Here is a 22921-nt window from a genome sequence, read left to right on the forward strand (position 1 = left end):
AAAACCCCAGAAAGGGCCCCCTAACTCTAATTTTATGGCAGTGTTCCCCAAGGTGACCCCCACTTTCTATGGGATCTCACAGTGTTGGGGGACAGGATCAGGGAGGACCAGGGTGCTAGGAACCCTCTAGTAGTGCTGGAAACATCTGATACTTCCAGTGGGGTGGCTTATGTTATCAGGCACATCAAGTTTATATAGGACATGTCCTCCCTTGCTGGACTGGATGACTGAAATCAACTTGTTTAGGTCTATAACAAGTGCTTTGGGTGCCAGCAGAAGTAGTAACCTCAGCACAGGGACAGACAAACTGGCTACACCAGCTCAGCCCAATCCTCATCTGATAGATAGGGAAGATCTGAGACCCAGGGAGGGGCAGGTGGGAATGAATCTCGTAATCCATTCTTTCTACAGGGTCATGGCAGCAGAGGCCAGGAAGCCTAAAGCCTTTGTTAGGATTTCCCAAGCTGTGGCCACTATGGGAAACATTGATTACGGTGGTAATTTCATGACAGTATGTATTTGTTGAAACTCTATAAACTGTGTACTGGAAAAGGATGGATATCACCTCCAGAAACCCGATTTTAAAAATTAAAGAGTTGGCGCCGGGCGTGGTGACTCACGCCTGTAATCCCAGCACTTTGGGAGGCCGAGGCGGGTGGATCACAAGGTCAGGAGATCGAGACCATCCTGGCTAACATGGTGAAACCCCGTCTCTACTAAAAATACAAAAAATTTACGTGGGCGTGGTGGCGGGTGCCTGTAGTCCCAGCTACTCAGGAGGCTGAGGCTGGAGAATCACTTGAACCAGGGAGGTGGAGCTTGCAGCGAGCCGAGATTGCACCACTGTACTCCAGCCTAGGCAACAGAGCGAGACTCCGTCTCAAAAAAAAAAAAAAAAATTAAAGAGTTGGCCGGGCACAGTGGCTCATGCCTGTAATCTCAGCACTTTGCGGGGCCGAGGCAGGCGGATCTTCTGAGGTCAGGAGTTCAAGACCAGCCCGGCTAACATGGTGAAACCCCGTCTCTACTAAAAATACAAAAATTAGCCGGGCATTGTGGTGCATGCCTATAATCCCAGCTACTTGGAAGGCTGAGGCTGGAGAATCCCTTGAACCAGGAGGCAGAGGTTGCAGTGAGCCAAGATTGTACCACTGCATTCCGGCCTGGGTGACAGAGTGAGACTCCAACTCAAAAAAAAAAAAAATTAAAGAGTTATTGCATCAAAATCCTTTAAATCTTTCTTTCTTTAAATCAGTAGCCCCCCAAGTTGGGCATGGTGGCTCACGCCTATAATCCCAGCACTTTGGGTGGCCAAGGCGGGTGGATCACGATGTCAGGAGACTGAGACCATACTAGCTAACACGGCGAAACCCCGTCTCTACCAAAAATACAAAAAATTAGCCAGGCGTGGTGGTGGGTGCCTGTAGTCTCAGCTACTCGGGAGGCTGAGGCAGGAGAATGGTGTGAACCCAGGAGGCAGAGCTTGCAGTGAGCTGAGATCGCAACCACTGCACTCCAGCCTGGGCAACACAGTGAGACTCCATCTCAAAAAAAAAAAAATCTGTAGCCCCCCAAGTTGCAATATATGATAAGTGTTTTTCCACGGGATTTTTCCATTTACTCGTTCTGCATAAATATAAAATGGTTAAGAGTCCTGCCTATAGGTAGGTTCAGACTTATCGCTTGCCCAAACTCCCACTCACAGCTGTACAAGGAGTTCATTCTTTTCGCCAGAGTTACCTTTGGACATCTTTACCTCTCGGTAGTCCTTTGCTTCCTTCTGTAGCTTGAAATCTTCTATTCATGCTTGTTGTGGCTAAGATTTATACATTGAAGCTACTGGAGTACAGGAAATACTTCCCCAATGTATGGCACCCTGGCACACTGAGGATTTTAAGCTGGAGGAGACAGAAAACTCCAGAGGGAGAAAGGTTTGAAATGACCTGCTCCCACCTCTTCTCTCCTGAAGACCCTCATGTGACAGGTATTCTGCCCTATGCCCGAAGGCAAGGAATATCAAACTTGGAGGCCAAGAAGAACCTGAACAGTCAGGCCTTGGTAAGTTCCTCCCAGTTTATTACCATTAGATCATACCCTTTTGTCCTCCAATCATACTTCTAAATGACTGTCCATAAAAATGCACAGTTCTCCCTAGATGTTTGAGTTTTCATTTCTGTAGTCTCCTGTGTCACATAGAACTTACATTAAATGCATTTGTGGCTGGGCATGGTGGATCATGCCTGTAATCCCAGCACTCTGGGAGGCCAAGGAGGGCGGATCACCTGAGATCAGGAGTTTGAGACCAGCCTGGCCAACATGGTGAAACCCCATCTTTACTAAAAATACACAAATTAGCTGGGTGTGGTGGTGGGTGCCTGTAGTCCCAGCTACTCGGGAGACTGAGGCAGGAGAATCGCTTGAACTCGGGACGCAGAGGTTGCGGTTAGCAGAGATCGCACTCCAGCCTGGCAACAGAAGTGAGGCTCTGTCTCAAAAAAAAAAAAAGCATTTGTATACTTTTCTTTTGTTAATCTGGATTTTGTTATGAGGACTCAGCCATGAACCTTGCCGGAGGTGAAGGAAAGGTATTATTTTTCTCCCCTGCAAAGCCCTAACCCCCAGTGTCTCAGAATGTGACTGTTTGGACATAGGGCCTTCAATTAGATGATTAAGGTAAATGAGGTCATTAAGGTGGGCCGAATCCTATCTGCCTGGTGTCCCTGTGAGAATAGAATGCTTGGATGAGAGAACCAGGGATGTGCAAGCACAGGGGAAGGAAGAGGTGAGAGCACAGAGAGAAGGTGGCCATCTGCCAGCCACGTAGAGAGGTCACAAAGAATACAACCTTGCCGGCCTCTAGAACGTTATAGCCTCCAGAACGTTAACTTCTGTTGCGTAAGCCACCCAGTCTCTGGTACTTTGTTATGGTAGCCGTAGCATATTAAGACAATGCTCAAGGAATCAACTCACTCATCTCACTTCAGAAACTGATCCCTTTGGGAGGCCGAAGAGGGAAGATGGCTTGAGCCTAGGAGTTCGAGACCAGCCTGGGCAACAAAGCGAGACCCTGTCTCTCTTAAAAAAAAAAGAAAAAAGAAATTGACTTCCTGACCACTCAGGTTGTTTTTAAATATACTTTCTCTCTGGATTAGTAACATACTCCGCGCATAGGTTCTGGACCTTTCTTCCCCATGGTACGTTTAAAAAGTTGTACATTTTGGTCAGTGGTTCTGTTCTCATTTCATAGTCTTCATTTTAAATGACCCAATAATTACCAAACAAACAGAAAGAATGTATGCATTCATTATGGGGATGAGAGGGAGAAACAGAATAGACAACTCTGATGGGGAATGATCTGAATTTTAGTATTCCTAAACACATCAGGATGCTCCTCCTATGGAAGCAGGTTCCAGTGAATGGCAATACTGCCACAGGCAGGCCAGAAACAGCAGTAACGTGGGAAAGAGTAGACTCATAAGTAAGTAAAACATCTAAAATGATAAGCTGTGATTTGCTTCTACAAAATTAAGGTAATTTTAAATTCTTAGGCATTTGATTAAAGCTTGGACAAAATTGGACAAAATGTGACAATGCACATTTACTACAGCTAGCAAATGATATTTGCTACATACTAAAGTACTGTAGTCACATATAAGAAGGAAAACAGCATGCCTATATGTTACTTGTATTTTTTTAGAAAACTAAAACAAAATTTTATTTGATGCTTTGAATACAAATAACTTATTTTCATATATATATCTATATATTTTATATATAGCTATATATACTATATAGCTATATATTTTATATATAGATATATACTATATATAGCTATATATTTTATATATAGATATATACTATATATAGCTATATATTTTATATATAGATATATACTATATATAGCTATATATTTTATATATAGATATATACTATATATAGCTATATATTTTATATATAGATATATACCATATATATCTATATATTTTATATATAGATATATACCATATATATCTATATATTTTATATATAGATATATACTATATATATCTATATATTTTATATATAGATATATACTATATATAGCTATATATTTTATATATAGATATATACTATATATAGCTATATATTTTATATATAGCTATATATAGTATATATCTATATATTTTATATATAGCTATATATAGTATATATCTATATATTTTATATATAGATATATACTATATATCTATATATTTTATATATAGATATATACTATATATCTATATATTTTATATATAGATATATACTATATATATTTTTTATATATAGATATATACTATATATCTATATATTTTATATATAGATATATATAGTATATATACTATATATAAAATATATAGATATATATAATATATATCTATATATTTTATATATAGTATATATACTATATATATCTATATATAAAATATATAGTATATATACTATATATATCTATATATTTTATATATAGTATATATACTATATATACTATATATTTTATATATAGTATATATACTATATATATCTATATATTTTATATATAGTATATATACTATATATATCTATATATTTTATATATAGTATATATACTATATATACTATATATTTTATATATAGTATATATACTATATATACTATATATTTTATATATAGTATATATACTATATATACTATATATTTTATATATAGTATATATACTATATATATCTATATATTTTATATATAGTATATATACTATATATATCTATATATTTTATATATAGTATATATACTATATATATCTATATATTTTATATATAGTATATATACTATATATATCTATATATTTTATATATAGTATATATACTATATATATCTATATATTTTATATATAGTATATATACTATATATATCTATATATTTTATATATAGTATATATATATATCTATATATTTTATATATAGTATATATATATGTACTATATATATTATATGCATTTCTTTTTTTTTTTTCAGATGGAGTCTCGCTCTGTTGCCCAGGCTGGAGTGCAGTGGCACTCTCAGCTCACTTCAACCTCCACCTACCAGATTCAAGCGATTCTCCTGCCTCAGCCTCCTGAGTAGCTGGGATTACAGGTGACTGCCACCACACCCGGCTATATATATATATAGAGAGAGAGAGAGAGAGAGAGAGAGAGGGAGAGAGAGAGACAAGGTCTCACTCAGTAGCTAGATTGGAGCGCAGTGACCTGATCATGATCACAGCTCACTTAACAAGTGATGCTCCCATCTCAGGCTGCAGAGTAGCTAGGACAACAGACGGTCACTACCATGCCCAGCTAGATTTTTACACTTTTTATAGAGACAGGCTCTTGCTATGTTGCTCGGGCTGGCAAATGACTTATTTTCACACTGTGCATCTGGTAATCCAGATGAAGTTGAAAACTGAGTCAATAAGGATTGATTTGCTGTCTGAGCTGTAAGCTCCATTCTTCATACACAAATCAGTTTATTTTGTTGGGGCTCAGATATACCAAAGACTGGTGCTTTGTCATGCTGAGCCGTCTTAGAATTTGCCTCAGAATGAAGGTCTCTCTAATCTTGTCTCCCACTCCCAAGTCCAGGAAGAGCCTCTCTCTGAAATTTCCTTATCTGACCAAGCAAGCTTCTTTACAAAAGAAATATAATAGGCTGGGCATTTACAGGCTGGGCACAGTGGCTCACGCCTGTAATCCCAGCACTTTGGGAGGCCAAGGCGGGTGGATCACGAGGTCAGGAGTTTGAGACAAGCCTGACCAACATGGTGAAACCCCGTCTCTACTAAAAATACAAAAATTAGCTGGGTGTGGTGGCAGGCGCCTGTAATCCCAGCTGTTCAGGAGGCTGAGGCAAGAGAATCACGTGAATCTGGTAGGTGGAGGTTGCAGTGAGCCAACATCATGCCACTGCACTCCAGCCTGGGCAACAGAGTGAGACTCCATCTGAAAATAAAATAAAATAAAGAAATGCAATGGTCTTGAACATCCTCCCCAGGGATCTCATCAAGTAACCAGGAAAGATCAAGAGGCTGGGAGTCCTCACCAGCCCAGACACACCTACCGTCTGTTCTTTTGAGGTCAGCTCCAAGAGATTATCTGGAGGACTTAATTTGCATTAAACAACAACCTCTCTTCCTGCGTAGCTCTGCACCTCACCTTCTCCTAATGTCTACTTCCTGCCTCCTGGGTCTGTTCATTCTCCTTGACGGTCTCTTGCCTCTTAAAATAATAGTCTACGTTACACATCGCCTCCTCTCTCTATGAAAACAGATATATAAACGTGTGTACCTCACTGGGTCATCATTCTTTTGTGGTGCCCTCCCTATGCAATTCAAAATAAAATTTTACATACCTTTTCTTCTATTAATCTTCCTTTTGCCAGTTGATTTTTCAGTGAACCTTCAGAGGACAAAGGGGAACTTTTTTCTTTGCCCTTATAGTTTAATCCGTGCATTAGTTTAACACCTACAATCTCACCAGTGAGGTCAGAGGAATTATCCTAGGCTCTGAAAACACAGAATTGAAAAATTTTCTGTCTCCAAAGGGCTTACATTTTAGTACTAGCATTCCAGGTGCTATAAGTAAAAATCAGGTAAACATTCTGTTCCATTCTAATCAAGTATCTACTGTTAGCAGGAAACATGGACATAAGCTTTCAAAAAGCTGCTCTGTGACCACCTAACACCACAGCAACCCAGGAACCAAGCTCCAGGCATCATTCATCATTCTCATCATTTCTACTCTGTTTCCATCATCTTTTTTTTTTTTTTTTTTTTGAGACAGAGTCTCGCTCTGTCGCCCAGGCTGGAATGCAGTGGCGCAATCTTGGCTCACTGCAAGCTCTGCCTTCCGGGTTCACGCCGTTCTCCTGCCTCAGCCTCCCGAGTAGCTGGGACTACAGGCGCCCGCCACCACGCCCAGTTAATTTTTTGTATTTTTAGTAGAGACGGGGTTTCACCGTGTTAGCCAGGATGGTCTCAATCTCCTGACCTCGTGATCCGCCCGCCTCGGCCTCCCAAAGTGCTGGGATTACAGGCGTGAGCCACCGTGCCCAGCCTCCATCATCTTTTGAGTTGCTACGTTCGTCATCTGTACAGCTGCAGCAAGTCTGTGTATATTTTTCATCTAACTGCCAGCTTTCTCCACCAAGTTGAACTGACCTTGGACTCTTAGTCCAAGATGCCATGGACCCAAAGAGTGACCGGTAGCAAGGCTTATTGTGAAGAGCGAAAAGACAAACCTTCCATGGCGTGGAAAGGGACCCCAGCGGATTGTGGCTGCTGGCTGGGGTTGCCAGCTTTAATTCCTTTATTGTCCCCACCCATGTTCCATTTCTGTCCTATCAGAGTGCCCTTTTTTCAATCCTCCCCTCGATTGGCCACTTTTAGAATCATGCTGATTGGTGCATTTTACAGAGCGCTGATTAGTGCGTTTTAAAATCCTCTGTGAGACAGGAAAGTTCCCCAAGACCCCACTCGACCCAGGAAGTCCAGCTGGCCTCACCTCTCACAACCATGTCAGTAATCCCTTTGAGTAGCAATGGTTGAAATGCACCAATTACAGACACATTGTCAGAGTAGATCTAAAAACAAGACCCCGTTATATCTTGTATATTGGAAATCTGTATAAATATGAAGACATACATAGACAATTGCAAATTTAAATCAATGAGATATCATCTCACACTTGTTAGAATGGCTATTTTAAAAGACAAAAGTTAGTGTTGATAAAGATAGGGAGAAAAGGGAACACTTGCGTACTGTCGGTGGGAATGTAAATTAGTACAATATAGTAATTATGGGAAAAATTGTGAAGGATCCTAAAAAAAAATAACAATAGAATTACCCTTTGATCGAGCAGTCTTATTACTGGGTATATATCCAAAGGTAATAAAATCTGCCTTGGGAGATTTCATGACTATCCAGTGTGTTGGATAGATATCTGCACTCCCACGTTCATTCCAGAATTAGTCACAATAGCCAAATATGGGATCAACCTAAGTGCCCATCAACAGATTAATGGATAAAAAGAATGCAGTGTATATGCAAAACAGGATATTATCGGCCTTAAAAATGGAGAAATACTGTCATTGGAGGCAGAATGAATGTATCTGCATGTTAATATGTTAAATGAAATAAGCCGGGAAGAGAAAGACAAATACCACATGAACCCATGTGTAAGCGGAATCTAAAGAAGCTCATTTATATAAATACAAAGTAGAATGGTGAGTACTAGGGCCTAAGGGTGGTAGGGGATGAGGATGGGTAGATGATTGTGAATGGGTACAAAATTTCAGTTAGATAGGAAGAAAAAGATCAAGAGATTGTACAACATGGTAACTATAGTTAACAATAAATTGCATTATGAAAAATGAAGAAAGAGTGGATGTAAAGTGTTCTTGCCACAAAAAATAACTGTGTGAGGTAACACATATGTTCTTAGCAAGAATTTATCACTTCACAATATATATTATTCTTCAAACATCATGTTTGAAGATGATGTGAAGATTTTACATAATCAATACCCCAAATTTTGTCAATTAATAAAAGTAAATGTAAAAAAGTAAAAGTACATATAAAAGTAAATGAATGAAACAAAATGTACCTTGCTAACAGTAACCAGAAGAAAGCAGGCATAGCTTTATTAGCTTCAGAAAGAATGTAATGTAAATACAGGAAAATTATCAGGGATAAAGACCTTATGTGATAACAAAGGGATCGATTTTCCAAGAAAATATAATGATCCTTAATATATATGCATGTAACAACAGAGCAACAGGGCATCAGTCTGCGTGAGGCAGAAACTGTTAAAACCACAATAAGAAATAGATGAATCCGCTATTATCGTTGGAGACTTTCAACACTCCTCTATCAGAAATAGACAGACCCAGCAGAAAAAATCAGTAAGGACATAGTTGAACTCAACAGTATCATCAATCAATTGGATATAATTGACAACTACAGACTACTTTATCCAACAACGGGCAGAATACACATTGAACTCAAGCCCACAGGACCACTCATCGAGATGCACCACATTCTCCTCCATAAAACACACCTGAAACCATTTAAAAGAATCAGAATAATACAATGTATGCACTCAAACCACAACAGAATTAAGCTAGAAATCAATTTTTAAAAACTGGTGAATTGCAAAATACGTGGAGATTAAATAATTCATTTCCAAATAATACATGGGTCAAAGAAATCTCAAGAGAAATTTTTAAAAATAATTTGAACTGAATTGAAAGGAAAACACACCTCATCAAAATTTGTCAGCTACAACAGGGAAGCTTAGAGGAAAATTACAGCATTGAGTGTGTATATATTAGAAAAGTTGAAACCCAAAACTCAAACATCTAAATTTTTACTGTAAAAGGAAGCAGAGCAATTGAATCCAAAGTAAGTGGGAGAAAATATATAATATTGGAAACACGGCAAAAACAAAGTAAAAGGTAAAGCACCTGGAATTTTCAAGTGAATATCGATAGTTTCATATTTTCCAGGACATACAAGTCCAAAGTTAAATAGGATAGCATAACAGTCCCAACAGGACTGTTGCTTAAGGTCATGGAGAGGTGACCCCCACCGAATTCAGGCGACACAAATCTTCAGAAATGATCAACCAAAGGCCTGTAAAGCAAGGTAATTTCATTTGGCTACTAAGTCAGGAAATGCACTAACCATGAATAATCCACCAAAAATAAACGTTAAGTATTGCTAGGTATACAAGGCATGGTTACGTGTGGTAGAAAGAATAAAGTCAAAATACATGCTATGCTCTGAAAAACATGAGAAAATTGTGTGGTTTGTATGCGAACATCAACATGTAAGCGGTCATGCACGTACACTGACATACGTGTATATCCTCAGAGAATAATTTCATAAACACCCACTGCTACCACCTCTGAAGTCCCCTGCCTGCCTTGCCCGTGTAGCTTCCCTGGGGTCCCTTCTTTGTGCTGCTGCAAACCCACCTCATTTGCAGTTTGCTGTTAGGATGCTCTCACCCTGTGGCGTATCTTTCGTCAGGTGGTGGTGAGCTGGCCACTGTGAATTTTCAGATCCACGGATCCCACTTACATCTGCAAAATGACAGACAGGAAAGAAAGTTCTTTGCCCCTTTTCACTCTCTTTTGTCCTCAGCACCAACCCCTCCTGGCAATGCTAATGGTCCTGCACAGTGGACCGGGGCCACCCTCACCTGTTCTGACTGGTTCCTGAATCAGAAGACCTCATGGATTGGGGATAACATTTCATAAAAGAACTGAGACATTCAAATCCCTCCCCACAGAATGCAGTCCTCAGAGAGCGGCCCCTGCATCACTTTCTGAGCTGCCCGGCACCCTCACCCCCATGCCCAGTCCCTGCATGGTCTGCCCTTCCTTCTCCTGCCTCCTCATGTATTACTCATCCCAGTGGTCCTTCCAACCCACCACCCTCTTCTCATGCCCTGGCCTGTGCCACAGACACACTGTTTCCTCCTCCCTTTCCCTGCCCTGTTTGCTGGACTCACTGCTCCTCGCTCTCCACAATCTCCTCCAAAGCTCCTCCTCCTGGAGGCCTCCCTTGCCCACCCAGTCCAGGCCTGAAACTTGCCCTCTGGGCTCCCAAGGGCAGCTCTTCCACTTGCAGTTTAGTTTCTGTTGCGTTTTCTGAATCCCCATTGGCCTTTAACATCTGAGAATTTGGAAACTTTGTCTATATTGCTTCCCTGTGAGCCCCACACATATAGTGAACAAAGAGCAACACAGAATATCTTCCTTTATGTTGAATTTCACAAAGAAATTAATGAATCTCTCAAACTCCTCACCTATATTCTTTTCTGCTTCCCAAGAAACTAAAAACTTTCTTTCAATCTGAAGAGAGTTTGCGCTTGAAGATGAACATGTTTCTTTTTTTCCCTTTCTCATCTCAGGACAACATGTGACTCCCCTCAGCCTCTTCTCCAGCCTCCCCATCCTTAGTCCACTGCTCAGCCCCTCCCCTGGGCCACGCTGCTCTATCATCCGCACCTATTCTTTCTATCTGGAAAGAATTTTTTAATTTTGCCCTTTTAAACCAACTATTTTTTTCTCGATTTCCAAGATTCGGCTACATTAGTATGGCTTGCTTGCTAAATATTTTCAAACACTTATTTAGTTATTTACTTTTTTAGAGATGGAGCCTAGCTATATTTCTCAGGCTGCAGTGCAATGGATATTCATAGTTGTGATCACAGAGCATAGCAGCCTCCAATTCCTGGGCTCAAGCAATCAAATGCTTATTACTTAGTATCTTTCTAAATTTTTAGCGTATGTTTTTCTTTCTTTTTTCTTTCTTGTTTTTTCGAGACGGAGTCTCGCTCTGTCGCCCAGGCTGGAGTGCAGTGGCGCGATCTCAGCTCACAGCAAGCTCCGCCTCCCGGGTTCAAGCCACATATGTTTATTTTTCAAATGTTATCACAATAGCTGTTACCCTGGTGGCATCAATGACATGGCGTTATTGAGGGCACATGCGTGATCTTGTAATAAAATCTTCTGTTGTCACCTTCAGGTAAGATCACCTGCATTCAATACTTACAGAATGGATGTCAACGGGAAGGTGCAAATCGCACTGACAATGATGCAGCCTGTTTTATTAAGAAATGTTTCATTGCCATTACTCTTTATGCCACAGAGGATTACGTGAAGACATCCATTTCTCTGGATTAAAATCTTGTTTAGAACTATCATAATCAAAATTTTAAGACTTTTGTAATTTCATTTATGAGTTAATCTCAATATTGTGTTAAATTTTATGTGAGTAAAACTTGTGATTTTATAATTCTAGAAGGGCTTTTTCCATAAATATAAAATATGCTGTTATGTGTATAGGGTCATGTACCACATAAGGGCCGTTTTGGTCAACAACAGACAATATGCATGTTGCTGGTCTCATAAGATTGCAATGGAGTTGAAAATTTATCTTATCTTGTGACATTGTAGCAATCATAATGTCATTAGTACTTCAGGATTTTTTTTTTTTTTTTGAGATGGAGTCTCGCTTTGTCACCCAGTCTGGAGTGCAGTGGCACAGTCTTGGCTCACTGTAACCTCTGCCTCCTGGGTTCAAGTGATTCTCCTGCCTCAGCCTCCTGAGTAGCTGGGATTACAGGCACGTGCCACAATGCCCGGCTAATTTTTGTATTTTTAGTAGAGACAGGGTTTCACCATCTTGGTCAGGCTGGTCTCGAACTCCTGATCTCGTGATCCTCCTGCCTCAACCTCCCAAAGTGCTGGGATTACAGACGTGAGTTACTGCGCCTGGCCTACTTCAGGTTTTTAAAATAAATTTAGTATAGTGTAAGCATACAGTGTTTCTTTTTTTTTTTTTTTTTTGAGACAGAGTCTCTCTCTTTCGCCCAGGCCAGAGTGCAGTGGCGCGATCTCAGCTCACTGGAAGCTCTGCCTCCCAGGTTCACCCCATTCTCCCGCCTCAGCCTCCTGAGTAGCTGGGACTACAGGCGCCCGCCACCGCGCCCGACTAATTTTTTTGTATTTTTAGTAGAGACGGGGTTTCACCGTGTTAGCCAGGATGGTCTCGATCTCCTGACCTCGTGATCCGCCTGCCTCGGCCTCCCAAAGTGCTGGGATTACAGGCGTGAGCCACCGCGCCCGGCTGCATACAGTGTTTCTTCAATCTACAGTAGTGTACAATAATGTCCTAGACCTTCACTTTCACTCACAACTCACTCACTCACTCACCTGGAGGAACTTCTGGTCCTGCAAAACCCACTCATGATATCTGCTTTAAACAGCAGTACCAGTTAAAAAATGTTTTATATCATATTTTTACTATAGTATATGTATATATATGTATGTGTGTGTATGTGTATATATATGGTACATGATACCATCGTGTTATCATTGCTTACAGTTCAGTAAAGGTTTGTAGCCTAGAAGCAACATGCTTTACCATATAGCCTAGCCATGTAGTAGGCTATACCATCTAAGTTTGTGTAAGTACTCTCTACGTTGTTCTCATAATGACAAAATTGCCTAAAAATGCACTTCTTAGACTGTATTTGCCATTAATCAATGCGTGACTGTAGTTTAATTGGCAGAGATATTACCTTTCTTTTAGATCCACCTTAAATATTTGATTTGTTGACACACAGTGGCTGACACCCACTGAGACGCCTACCTATACCCATGCATAGACTAACTCTGACCTTCCCTCTAGTGTTACACACGCCCATTAAATCATAGGTTTTTCTTTATGAGTTTCATTCACATTGTTCCTTTGTATTGCCAACTAGAAGCAAATAACCAGAGACACAGTAATCGTCAAGTAATTTCAGAAGGTATGAATCCAAATACTGCAGAAAAACTAACAGGGTTTGTACATGCCTTAACCAATGTAAAAACCAAGAATGGGTAAATTACGTGGAACGATGGTTGGCAAGACACAGTACATCAGGCAACGAGCACAGTGATACCTGAGGGATGTGAGGCAGCCATGCAAGCCCACTATTTCCTCATGTTATTGCTTCAAGAGAGTTCCCTGCTGTGGAGTAGCAAGGACTTTTGGAGAGTTTTGTTTTGAGATGAAACTGAGGGTCTGAAAGAACAAGTTTGCCCAATTCCATCAAGACCTCCAAGTACAGTGTTAACAGTGGGAGACAGTAATCATGACAGCTCCCAGTCAGAAAGGTTTGACTTATGCCAGCCATTTTCTACAGAGACATGGATCACAGAGCAGTCCAGGAGAAAAAGGGAAGGACACATCGAGAAGACATTTGAATGAAGTTGGCCTTCAACTCTTTCATCTTATTCATGATGCTAAAAGACACAGCCCTTTACATGACACGGCCATCTTGCAACAATCCCAAGGATAAAGGTAGCCCAATAGAGAGGAAGGAAATAGGTATAAGTAGTTTGAACCACTCCCCTTTGACCCAAACCTGAATTTCCTATGATTTGTTGGTATATGTGTCTGATAAACCTGTATTGTGTAATAAAAGCACTCCCTGAGGTATGACTTCAGATTTCCCAACTTTATAATTGTGAGAAAGCAATACACATTCAGTAGAAATTGTACTTCGAGTACCCATACAACCATTCTGTTTTTCATTTTCATTGCAGTATTCAATAAGTTACATGAGATATTTAACACTTTATTATAAAATATGGTTTCTGTTAGATGATTTTGTACAAATGTAGGCAAATATAAGTGTTCTGAGCACTATCAAGACAGGCTAGACTAAGGTATGATGTTCAGTAAGGTAGGCATGTTAAACACATTTTGACTGGTGATATTTTCAATTTATGATATTTCAATTTATGGTGATATTTTCAATTTATGAAACCATTTTCAATATGGTTTATTGGAAAGTAGCCCCAACTTAAGTTGAGGACCATCTGTAATTTCAATGGAGCTTTCCATTTATCAGAACAGAACAGAACTCTCATCAATGAAGAATAAACCAGTAAATCTTATCTCCTCTATTTGTTTCCCCAGAAAACTTCTAGTTTCTTTCAGATTTGGGAATCATCTTTCCCTTGTCCTTCATTACATAAATACCATTATCTATCTAGTTTGCAAGGACTATTAGTTTCTTCTAAATTTGTGGTGAAATTTAAGGTCAATGGCGCGAGGTCATAATACAATAAAAGAATGAAGATGAGGGTTACTTAAAAAAATTAACCAAGGTCTGCTCTTAAGATTTTCTGTACAGGGTATTGAAACCCCGAGTGCCTGACTGCAGCATTGCCTGGCAAACAAAGCTCTATCAATAATGTGAAATAAAAATATCCATAAACTATCAATGCTCTTGGTCCATTGCTTTTTCACATCTCATGTATCTTAAATAAGTGCCCCCCAGAATCGCTTTTAGACCATAAGATTGAGGATTTCATTACTTGTATAACAGCCGTTTGCTATTGAATCTCATAGATCCACCCTGCAGGAATGAGTCCTTCATTAGAGAATGTGTTTCTCTCAATTCAATCCTGTTGGCATTTGCACAATTCGTATTGCAGAACCTAAACAATTCCTAGCCTGCTTTTTGGACCCCTAAGTTGTTTCTTCAAGAGGAAGTTAGTGTTTAACCTAGGGTGAGGAATCCTATCTTTACTTGCCATCTAGTCTCATACAAACGATATATGAGGAGTGTCAAAGGTTCAGCCTAAAACAATGGACATTAATGGAGCATGTAAAACCTAAAAAGTAGGTAAACTATTGACTAAGTCAATAAAAATGAACATATAAAAATTAAAAAAGTAGTTTGCTCATTGATACAGAAGAAATAAAGATTGTAATCCCCTTTCTACAATACGATACTATTAAAATAAATGCTGCTTGAAGATGTATGACATTTCCTGAGTGGCATTTTTATTTCAGTGCAAACTAATCACTCATCAAGGAGTAAGAAAATAATACATCTCTATATTATGGATTTTCTGTAGGAAGGCAAGTCAAGCAGCCATTTACAAAACCAAAGTGAAAATACTCAAATATGCAAGCCAATGTCTATAGCTTTTGGGTAAGGAGAAAAACAAACAATATGACGACACTCATTTGCACGGTAGCAAAGTAGCTGTCTCTGCATTCAGAATGGGACTCTCAGTGTTCTGTCTACACAAATTAATTCCTTGTGCACCTTCCACAATAAGAACAAACTAAGCCACGTAATTTAAACTATCATAGCTTCTTTAAGCCTGCGATTGTAAGTAAATTTTGTCCTGTGGCTCTCAGGAAAGTCTCTGACCCTCTCCTTTTCAACCAGTCGTATTTCATAGCAAATTTCTGGAAAACACTAAAACAGAGAATATGTAACATTTGTCTTTCTTAATAAAATGCTATTTTCATTTAATTACTAAAGAAAGATGATTGAACAGATGAAAATAATTAAATATGTATTTCAAAAAATGATTATGATAGCATTTTAAAATACAGGAATGAAAGGCATTAATATACAATACAAAATATGAATTGGTTTTAAATGATGTTTATGTGATTAAAAGAAAGACAATCGCATGCAAGTTTTAAAGATATCTGCACCCCCACCTCCAAAAAAGCAATATGAAATGTTACCAGGAATGTGTCATTGATCAGAGACCACAGTTACTGTAGAGAAAAGCCTTTCTTATGCAAAAAGGCCGCATTCCTCAAATAGCCCCAGAGAGAGGGCAGGGGGCAGCTGACCTTGCCCCCGCAAACTCCACAGAAGGCTCTGAGCTCAGCTACAGTGGCTGCGGCCAGCCCTTGGTGGGCGTGGTCTGCAGCAGGAGGACCGCATTCGAGGTCGGCAGCAGGAGGACAACTGCGCTTGCGCAGGAGGCACCCAGGGATGACTGACAGGTCTCTGCCACCTCTGGCTGTTGCTGGAGGAGTACAAAGTACCCCAGGTTCCAAAAACCAGGCAACCATAATGAGGAGACTTGACATCTAATTTATTTCACTGGGACTGGACTAAACAAATAAAGCGGGGAGCAGTGTTCGGGGATTGTCTAAGATTCAAGAGAACATTAGAGACATAAGCAACAACAGCAATGTTCTAAAGTTCTAAATCCTTTTATTTCAAGGTACAGCTGGGAATATTGGTGTAGGAGCAAAGTATCCAGGATTTACTAGCCTCTTTCTTCCTTTTAGAACACCACAGTATATAGGCTAAAGGGCTGTGGATGGAAAATTCTTGTATTAAATGAAGACTCTTAGTAATTAAGACAATGTAATATTTGCACAGATAGAAAGGTGAACCAATGAAATAAAGGAAAGATCAAAACAGACGAAATAATATAAATGCAAATAATTAATAAGAGCAGTTATTAGTAGAAAGATGGCTTTTACAATCAATGTTCTAGGAAATTAATATTCATTGGGGGAAGTTAAATGTACCTTTAACTTCACATTACACATAAAATTAATTGCAGGTGCATCATAGACCCAAATATAAATACCTTTTAATACAGGATTTACAACCTATGTTAGGAAAATATCTTCATGACTATAGGCTAGCATAAGATTTATTAAATTAGACCTACAATGTATTCACAATTTAACAGAAAAACATTTTCTAACATAGTTTATGTGAGCAAGGACTATGGAGACAGCCCTTTTTTTGCAGGGCTTTAGCTCAAATTCAGAACTTGTACTTAGGAGTGGTAATAGAACCTACCTTTTGATATTTTGGGAGAAATGAATGAACTAATGATACATACGCCTGTAGATAAATATCAGGTCTATACTAATCACAACATCAGTATGCTAATATTGACAGTGTTTTCTAAGTAATTTAAATATATTTTTTGTATCAATTGTAAAATACATCATTATTTTACGCCATAGTAAAGGAATAAAATCATTGACAAGATATGGTACAAATACTTCCTACACCTTATAATTTTTACCTCACAATTAATGACAATAACTCTTTTCGGCATATATAAATGTGGATATTTGTTTTATATCACTCCAATGAGATGCAAATATAAGCAAATCACGTTAAAAAAGGTATTGCTGCTCGGTGCAGTGGCTCACACTTGTAATCCCAGCACTTTGGGAGGCCAAGGCGGGAGGATCATGAGGTCAGGAGATCGAGACCATCCTGGCTAACATGGTGAAACCCCGTCTCTACTAAAAATACAAAAAATTAGCCAGGTGTGGTGGCGGGTGCCTGTAGTCCCAGCTACTCAGGAGGCTGAGGCAGGAGAATGGCGTGAACCTGGGAGGCGGAGCTTGCAGTGAGCAGAGATTGTGCCACTGCACTCCAGCATCAGCAACAGAGTGAGACTCCATCTCAAAAAAAAAAAAAAAATTCTCTACTAAAAATACAAAAATTAGCCGGGTGTGGTAGTGTGTGCCTGTAATCCCAGCTACTTGGGAGGCTGAGGCAGGAGAATTGCTTGAACCAGGGAGATGGAAGTTGCAGTGGACCGAGATTGTGCCACTGCACTCCAGCTTGGGTGACAGAGCAAGACTCTGTCTCAAAAAATAGAAAAATAAAGGTATTGATAAATTTCTCTCATCCAGATGCACCTCTTCTGAGTCACTATTCATCTTTCTTATGATTTTCTCCTCATTATCATCTTCTCTGTTAACCAGAAGCTTTGGTGATATTTCATTTCTTGTGAGATTCCTACGCAACACTCTGTGAGATTATCTTTCCAACCTGCTGACAGCTCCTCTGCAAGTTTTGTGTTGATGATATTAAAAGAAGGTGTCAATGGAAGGTTTCTAGGACAGGTTCATGTGCATTCATATAAGGACAACCACAAGAAGTCTGCATTTTGACCAATAGTGTTTTGACACTATCAATTTTAAGAAGCATTTTGTCTTAGTTCATTTGTATCGCTAGGAAGGAATACTTGAGTCTGGGTAATTTATAAAGAAAAGAAATTTATTTAGCTCACAGTTAGTTCTATGGACTGTACAAGAAGCATGGCACCAACACTTTCTTCTGACTGGGGTCTCAAGCTGGTTCTACTCATGACAGAAAGAAAAGGGGAGCTTGTGTGTGCAGAGATCACATGGTGAGAGAGGAAGCAAGAGAGGGGGCAAATGTTGGGCTCTTTTCAGCAACCAGCTCTCCTCGAAATTAGCAGAGTAAGTACTCACTCATTGCCATGAGAACAATACCAAGCCATTCTTGAGGGATTTCCCCCAAAACTCAAGCACCTCCTATCAGATCCTACTTCCAACATTGGGGATCAAATTATAACAGGAGGTCTGGGGGGCCAAAGATCTAAACTATAGTACATATGTGTTTGAAAGATGTGAAAATATGTACTCTAGCAATAATGGAACACACTATATTTTTTCTGTGACTGCTCACTTCACAGTGTGATATCATAGTGACTTGTCTGCTGAATTCTGGTCTATTATTATTATTATTTAAGAGATAGGGTCTTGCTGTATTACCTTGGCTGGAATGTAGTGGTGTGATCATATCTCACAGCAGCTTCCAATGCCTGGTCTCAAGGGATCCTTTTGCTTTAGCCTCCTGAGTAGCTGGGACTATGCCCAGCCACTTTGGAAAAAAAATTTTTTTTTTGTAGAGTTGGGGTCTTGCTGTGTTGCCTAGGCTGGTCTTGAACTCCTGACAATCCTCCCACCTCAGCTTTCCAAATTCCTCCGATTATAGGCATGAGTCACCATGCCTAGCCAAGAAGATTTTTTCTTTTTCTTTTTCTTTTCTTTTTTTCTTTTTTTTTTTGGAGATGAAATTTTGCTCTTGTTGCCCAGGCTGTAGTGTAATGGCATGATCTTGGCTCAGGCTCACCGCAACCTCCACCTCCCAGGTTCAAGTGATTCTCCTGCCTCAGCCTCCTGAGTAGCTGGGATTACAGGCGCACGCCACCACGCCTGGCTAATTTTTGTATTTTTAGCAGAGACGGGGTTTCACTATGTTGGTCAGGCTGGTCTGATCTGCCCGCCTAGGCCTCCCAAAGTGCTGGGATTATAGGCGTGAGCCACTGCGTCTGGCTCAAGAAGACTTTTTCAAACATAATTTTATATAAATTAGCCCACTTCATTTACCTTCTACCTAGCTATATGTGAGATTATTAGAGTACTGTTGTAATTTCTACTTTACATGATTTTAATTTTTATAATTTTATAGTTTTATGTTGCCTCAGCATCTATTTTGAATTATGTTTATCTTGGTCATACCAGAAGCAGGACTTAACACGTTTCACACATTTTCCAGTTCTCTAATCCCTCCCACTTTCTTTATGCAGTTGTTCCAGATATAGACTTTATACAGCCACTCCTTATGAGACAGCTAGATGAAGCATCTGACTTTGCCCCCGACCATCCATATCTCATGTGGGCTGTGTGAATATGCCACAGTGACCATCTCTTTGTCACAGTGTGACTCTATAGGATTCATGCTTGCTTCCTGTAAACCCAGCAGTTAGAACCCCCTGTGAGAAGGTTGCTTGAATAACACACTGGACCCCAATAAAGGCCTCGACTATGGGCCCCTCTCTCAGCCGTGTGTGTGTCCAGAATGGCTCCCCCTTTGGCCATCTAAGGCATTCTGCTCTGCTCTCTCTGGGATCTGTAAGTAATGCACTGAATCTGTTATTTCACGTGTTTTGTTGAGTTGACTCCTCTATGTCTCATCTGAATAATATACCTGAACTTTTTTTCAAGTCAGGACTTTCCCAGAGACTGGTTATTTTAGTAGAAGTAAACCAGATGCAGTTCAGAGCCACAGGGTTGTTTTCCAGTATAAACACATTTTCTGTGAGAGGAACCCCTGGTCATGGGTCACACACTTATGCATTTGGCTATCTAACAGAATATATAGAGGCACATTTTAAACACTTATGACCAAATTCTATCAATTCTCATTGGGCTAGGTTAGCATTACATTGTCCAGAGGAATACCTGAAGAGTAAAATAGAAATAAGAAAAATATAGCATATTAATACATTATCTTTGTATTAAACTACAGAGATAATTTTATAAGCAATGGTTCAGGAAATCCATTAAGGGGGAAGGTAGAAATGGCAAAGAGGTAGTTCAGTGTTTGTGCTGGAGTTGTAGTATTCTGTAGAGTTAGAAAAGAATGTAATTGAGAATTTCTGCCCTAATATTATAAATAAGAGCAATTTCCCTGTAATCTGCCTTCTAAATCCAGTGCTTCATTCCAGAACAACTGTGTATCTAATTTTCTCCCATTCTACTTTCTAATTCTGTGGATGGTGATCATACAAACCCCTTTTGATAAGTCACTGCAGAGGAAGATGCTTCACGGTTTTCACAAAATGTTTTGCTTGCTTACTTGTTACTGTGCTCAACCCTACTTGTGGGTACCTGAAAAATGGAGTGGGTTTTGGTTATTTATTTATTTATTTTGAGACAGAATTTTGCTCTTGTTGCCCAGGCTGGAGGGCAATGGCACGATCTTGGCTCACTGCAACCTCCGCCTCCCGAGTTCAAGTGATTCTCCTGCCTCAGCCTCCCGAGTAGCTAAGATTACAGGCATGCGCCACCACGCCTGGCTAGTTTTGTATTTTTAGTAAAGATGGGGTTTCTCCATGTTGGTCAGGCTGGCCTGGAACTCCCAACCTCAGGTGATCCGCCCGCTTGGCCTCCCAAAGTACTGGGATTACAGGCGCGGGACACTGTGCCGGGCCTGGGTTTTGGTATTCTTTGATGAATATATTGAATAAAGAAGAAACACATATAATTTAGAATGTTGTTTGTATTCGAAAATAGACTTTCAGTTTCCAGGAAGGCTCAATAAAATTAACACCAATATCTGATGTAATATATGTTAGTCATGCATTCTTTGAATTCTAATTTCTTCTATTCAGGCTTGAATGTGGAGAAAGGGCATTGGGTTATGGCCTCACCATGTGCTCTGTATTTGGGATGTTTGCAATGGCATCTTTCTGAGAATTCTGGTAGAGTCTAACTTCAGTGAAATCTGGTTATAGGTTGCTTAGTAGGTTTTGGGAAACCATGTCTTCCATTCCATGAGAGAGTTATGTTTGGGAACTCGGTGCTCAGCATGGTGTCCTCTGTGCCTGTGATATCACGTTAGCACAGTCCTATATGTATCACCAGTCTTCTCCTGCTCTGGGCACTTGGAGCTCATTGACCCTCTTGTCATTTCAGATGGGTCCCTTTTGTCCATATGTACTTATGTCTCTTTCATGGCTTGCCATTCTCTTCCCCCAGCTTTTAGGAAGAATTTGGTGATCTATATGCTATTCCCAGTATAAATCATGATAGACTGTAATGTGTGCATTGAAATGAAGATGAAAAGTGAATTTGACAAGACATTTCTCTGTTAGCAGAACTCCCATTATAATAAAATAAATGGAAGAAAAATCCATGTTTTCAGATGACAAATTCAAATAAGCCTGCTTTTTTTATGGAAGGAAGTATGAACTCAGAGGAGTGCAAAGTTTTCTTTTCTTTTTTCTTTTTCTTTTTTTTTTTTTTTTTTGGTGGGGGGACAGAGTCTTGCTGTGTCACCAGGCTGGAGTGCGGTGGCACGATCTCGGCTCACTGCAACCTCCGACTCCCTGGTTCAAGCTACTCTCCTGCCTCAGCCTCCTGAGTAGCTGGGATTACAGGCACATGCCACCACGCCCAGGTAAGTTTTGTATTTTTAGTAGAGACAGGGTTTCACCGTGTTGGCCAGGATGGTCTCGATCTCCTGACCTCGTGATCCACCCGCCTCAGCCTCCCAAAGTGCTGGGATTACAGGCGTGAGCCACCGCGCCCAGCCAAAGTTTTCTTAATTTGTAAATGCACAAAATAACAGCCCTTAAGTTAACTGTTCTTTTAATCTCAGAAGTGAGAAATGTGGTCAGGTCAACTGTATCTCTCACTTCAGACCTCCAAGCCTGCAGAAGCCAGTTTCCTCACTGAAGCTATGAATGTTGTGTGGAGGATGATAATGATCTGAAAAAGAATCTGGACTTCGTGGATGTCTATGTGAGTGCAGTATGCATTCTCATGTCACTGTAGGCTTTGTAGACATCGTTCTTGGACAAAACCCTGGTGCTACCCAGCACAGTGCTGTGGTCTGTGAATAGGGAGCTGTGCAGGGGATGAGTGGACAATTCTATCCGCTATGGGGATTCTTTGTTTAGCCAGCACATATGCAGAGTCACCATTCAGCCTGTGTCTATCTCATGTATCACTGCAGGAATGTTGAAGATGTGTTGTATCGGGTTGTTGTATTTTTGTCTTTCTTTTTTTCTGCTAGGCTTTCTTCACCTGTGCACAACACATTCTGAATAAGTTACTAGCCTGCACCTGCCAAAAATCAAAAGGTTAATTTTAACCTTTAAGCAGTTTGGTTGTAAACAGGGAGTGGCTTTAACCAATAGGTTTATAAACATTTTTTTTTTTACACAGCTCACCTATGACCATGACAATATCTATTCTGTGGCTTTTAGGC

General features: G+C 39.8%; 1 protein-coding gene across 1 annotated transcript in view; it reads right to left on the reverse strand.

Moving 5' to 3' along the window:
• The window catches only part of LOC112205572 (serine/threonine-protein kinase Nek4-like), a 497070-nt gene that overhangs the window by 55827 nt on the left and 418322 nt on the right, over positions 1-22921 (reverse strand). Inside the window, exon 15 of the mRNA XM_063794590.1 lies at positions 10011-10118. The gene's annotated coding sequence lies outside the window, so the exon portion shown is untranslated. The remainder of the gene's footprint in view (positions 1-10010; positions 10119-22921) is intronic.

This window comes from Pan troglodytes, chromosome 16 (genome assembly GCF_028858775.2).
Source record: "Pan troglodytes isolate AG18354 chromosome 16, NHGRI_mPanTro3-v2.0_pri, whole genome shotgun sequence".
In the NCBI taxonomy this organism is placed as follows: domain Eukaryota; kingdom Metazoa; phylum Chordata; class Mammalia; order Primates; family Hominidae; genus Pan; species Pan troglodytes.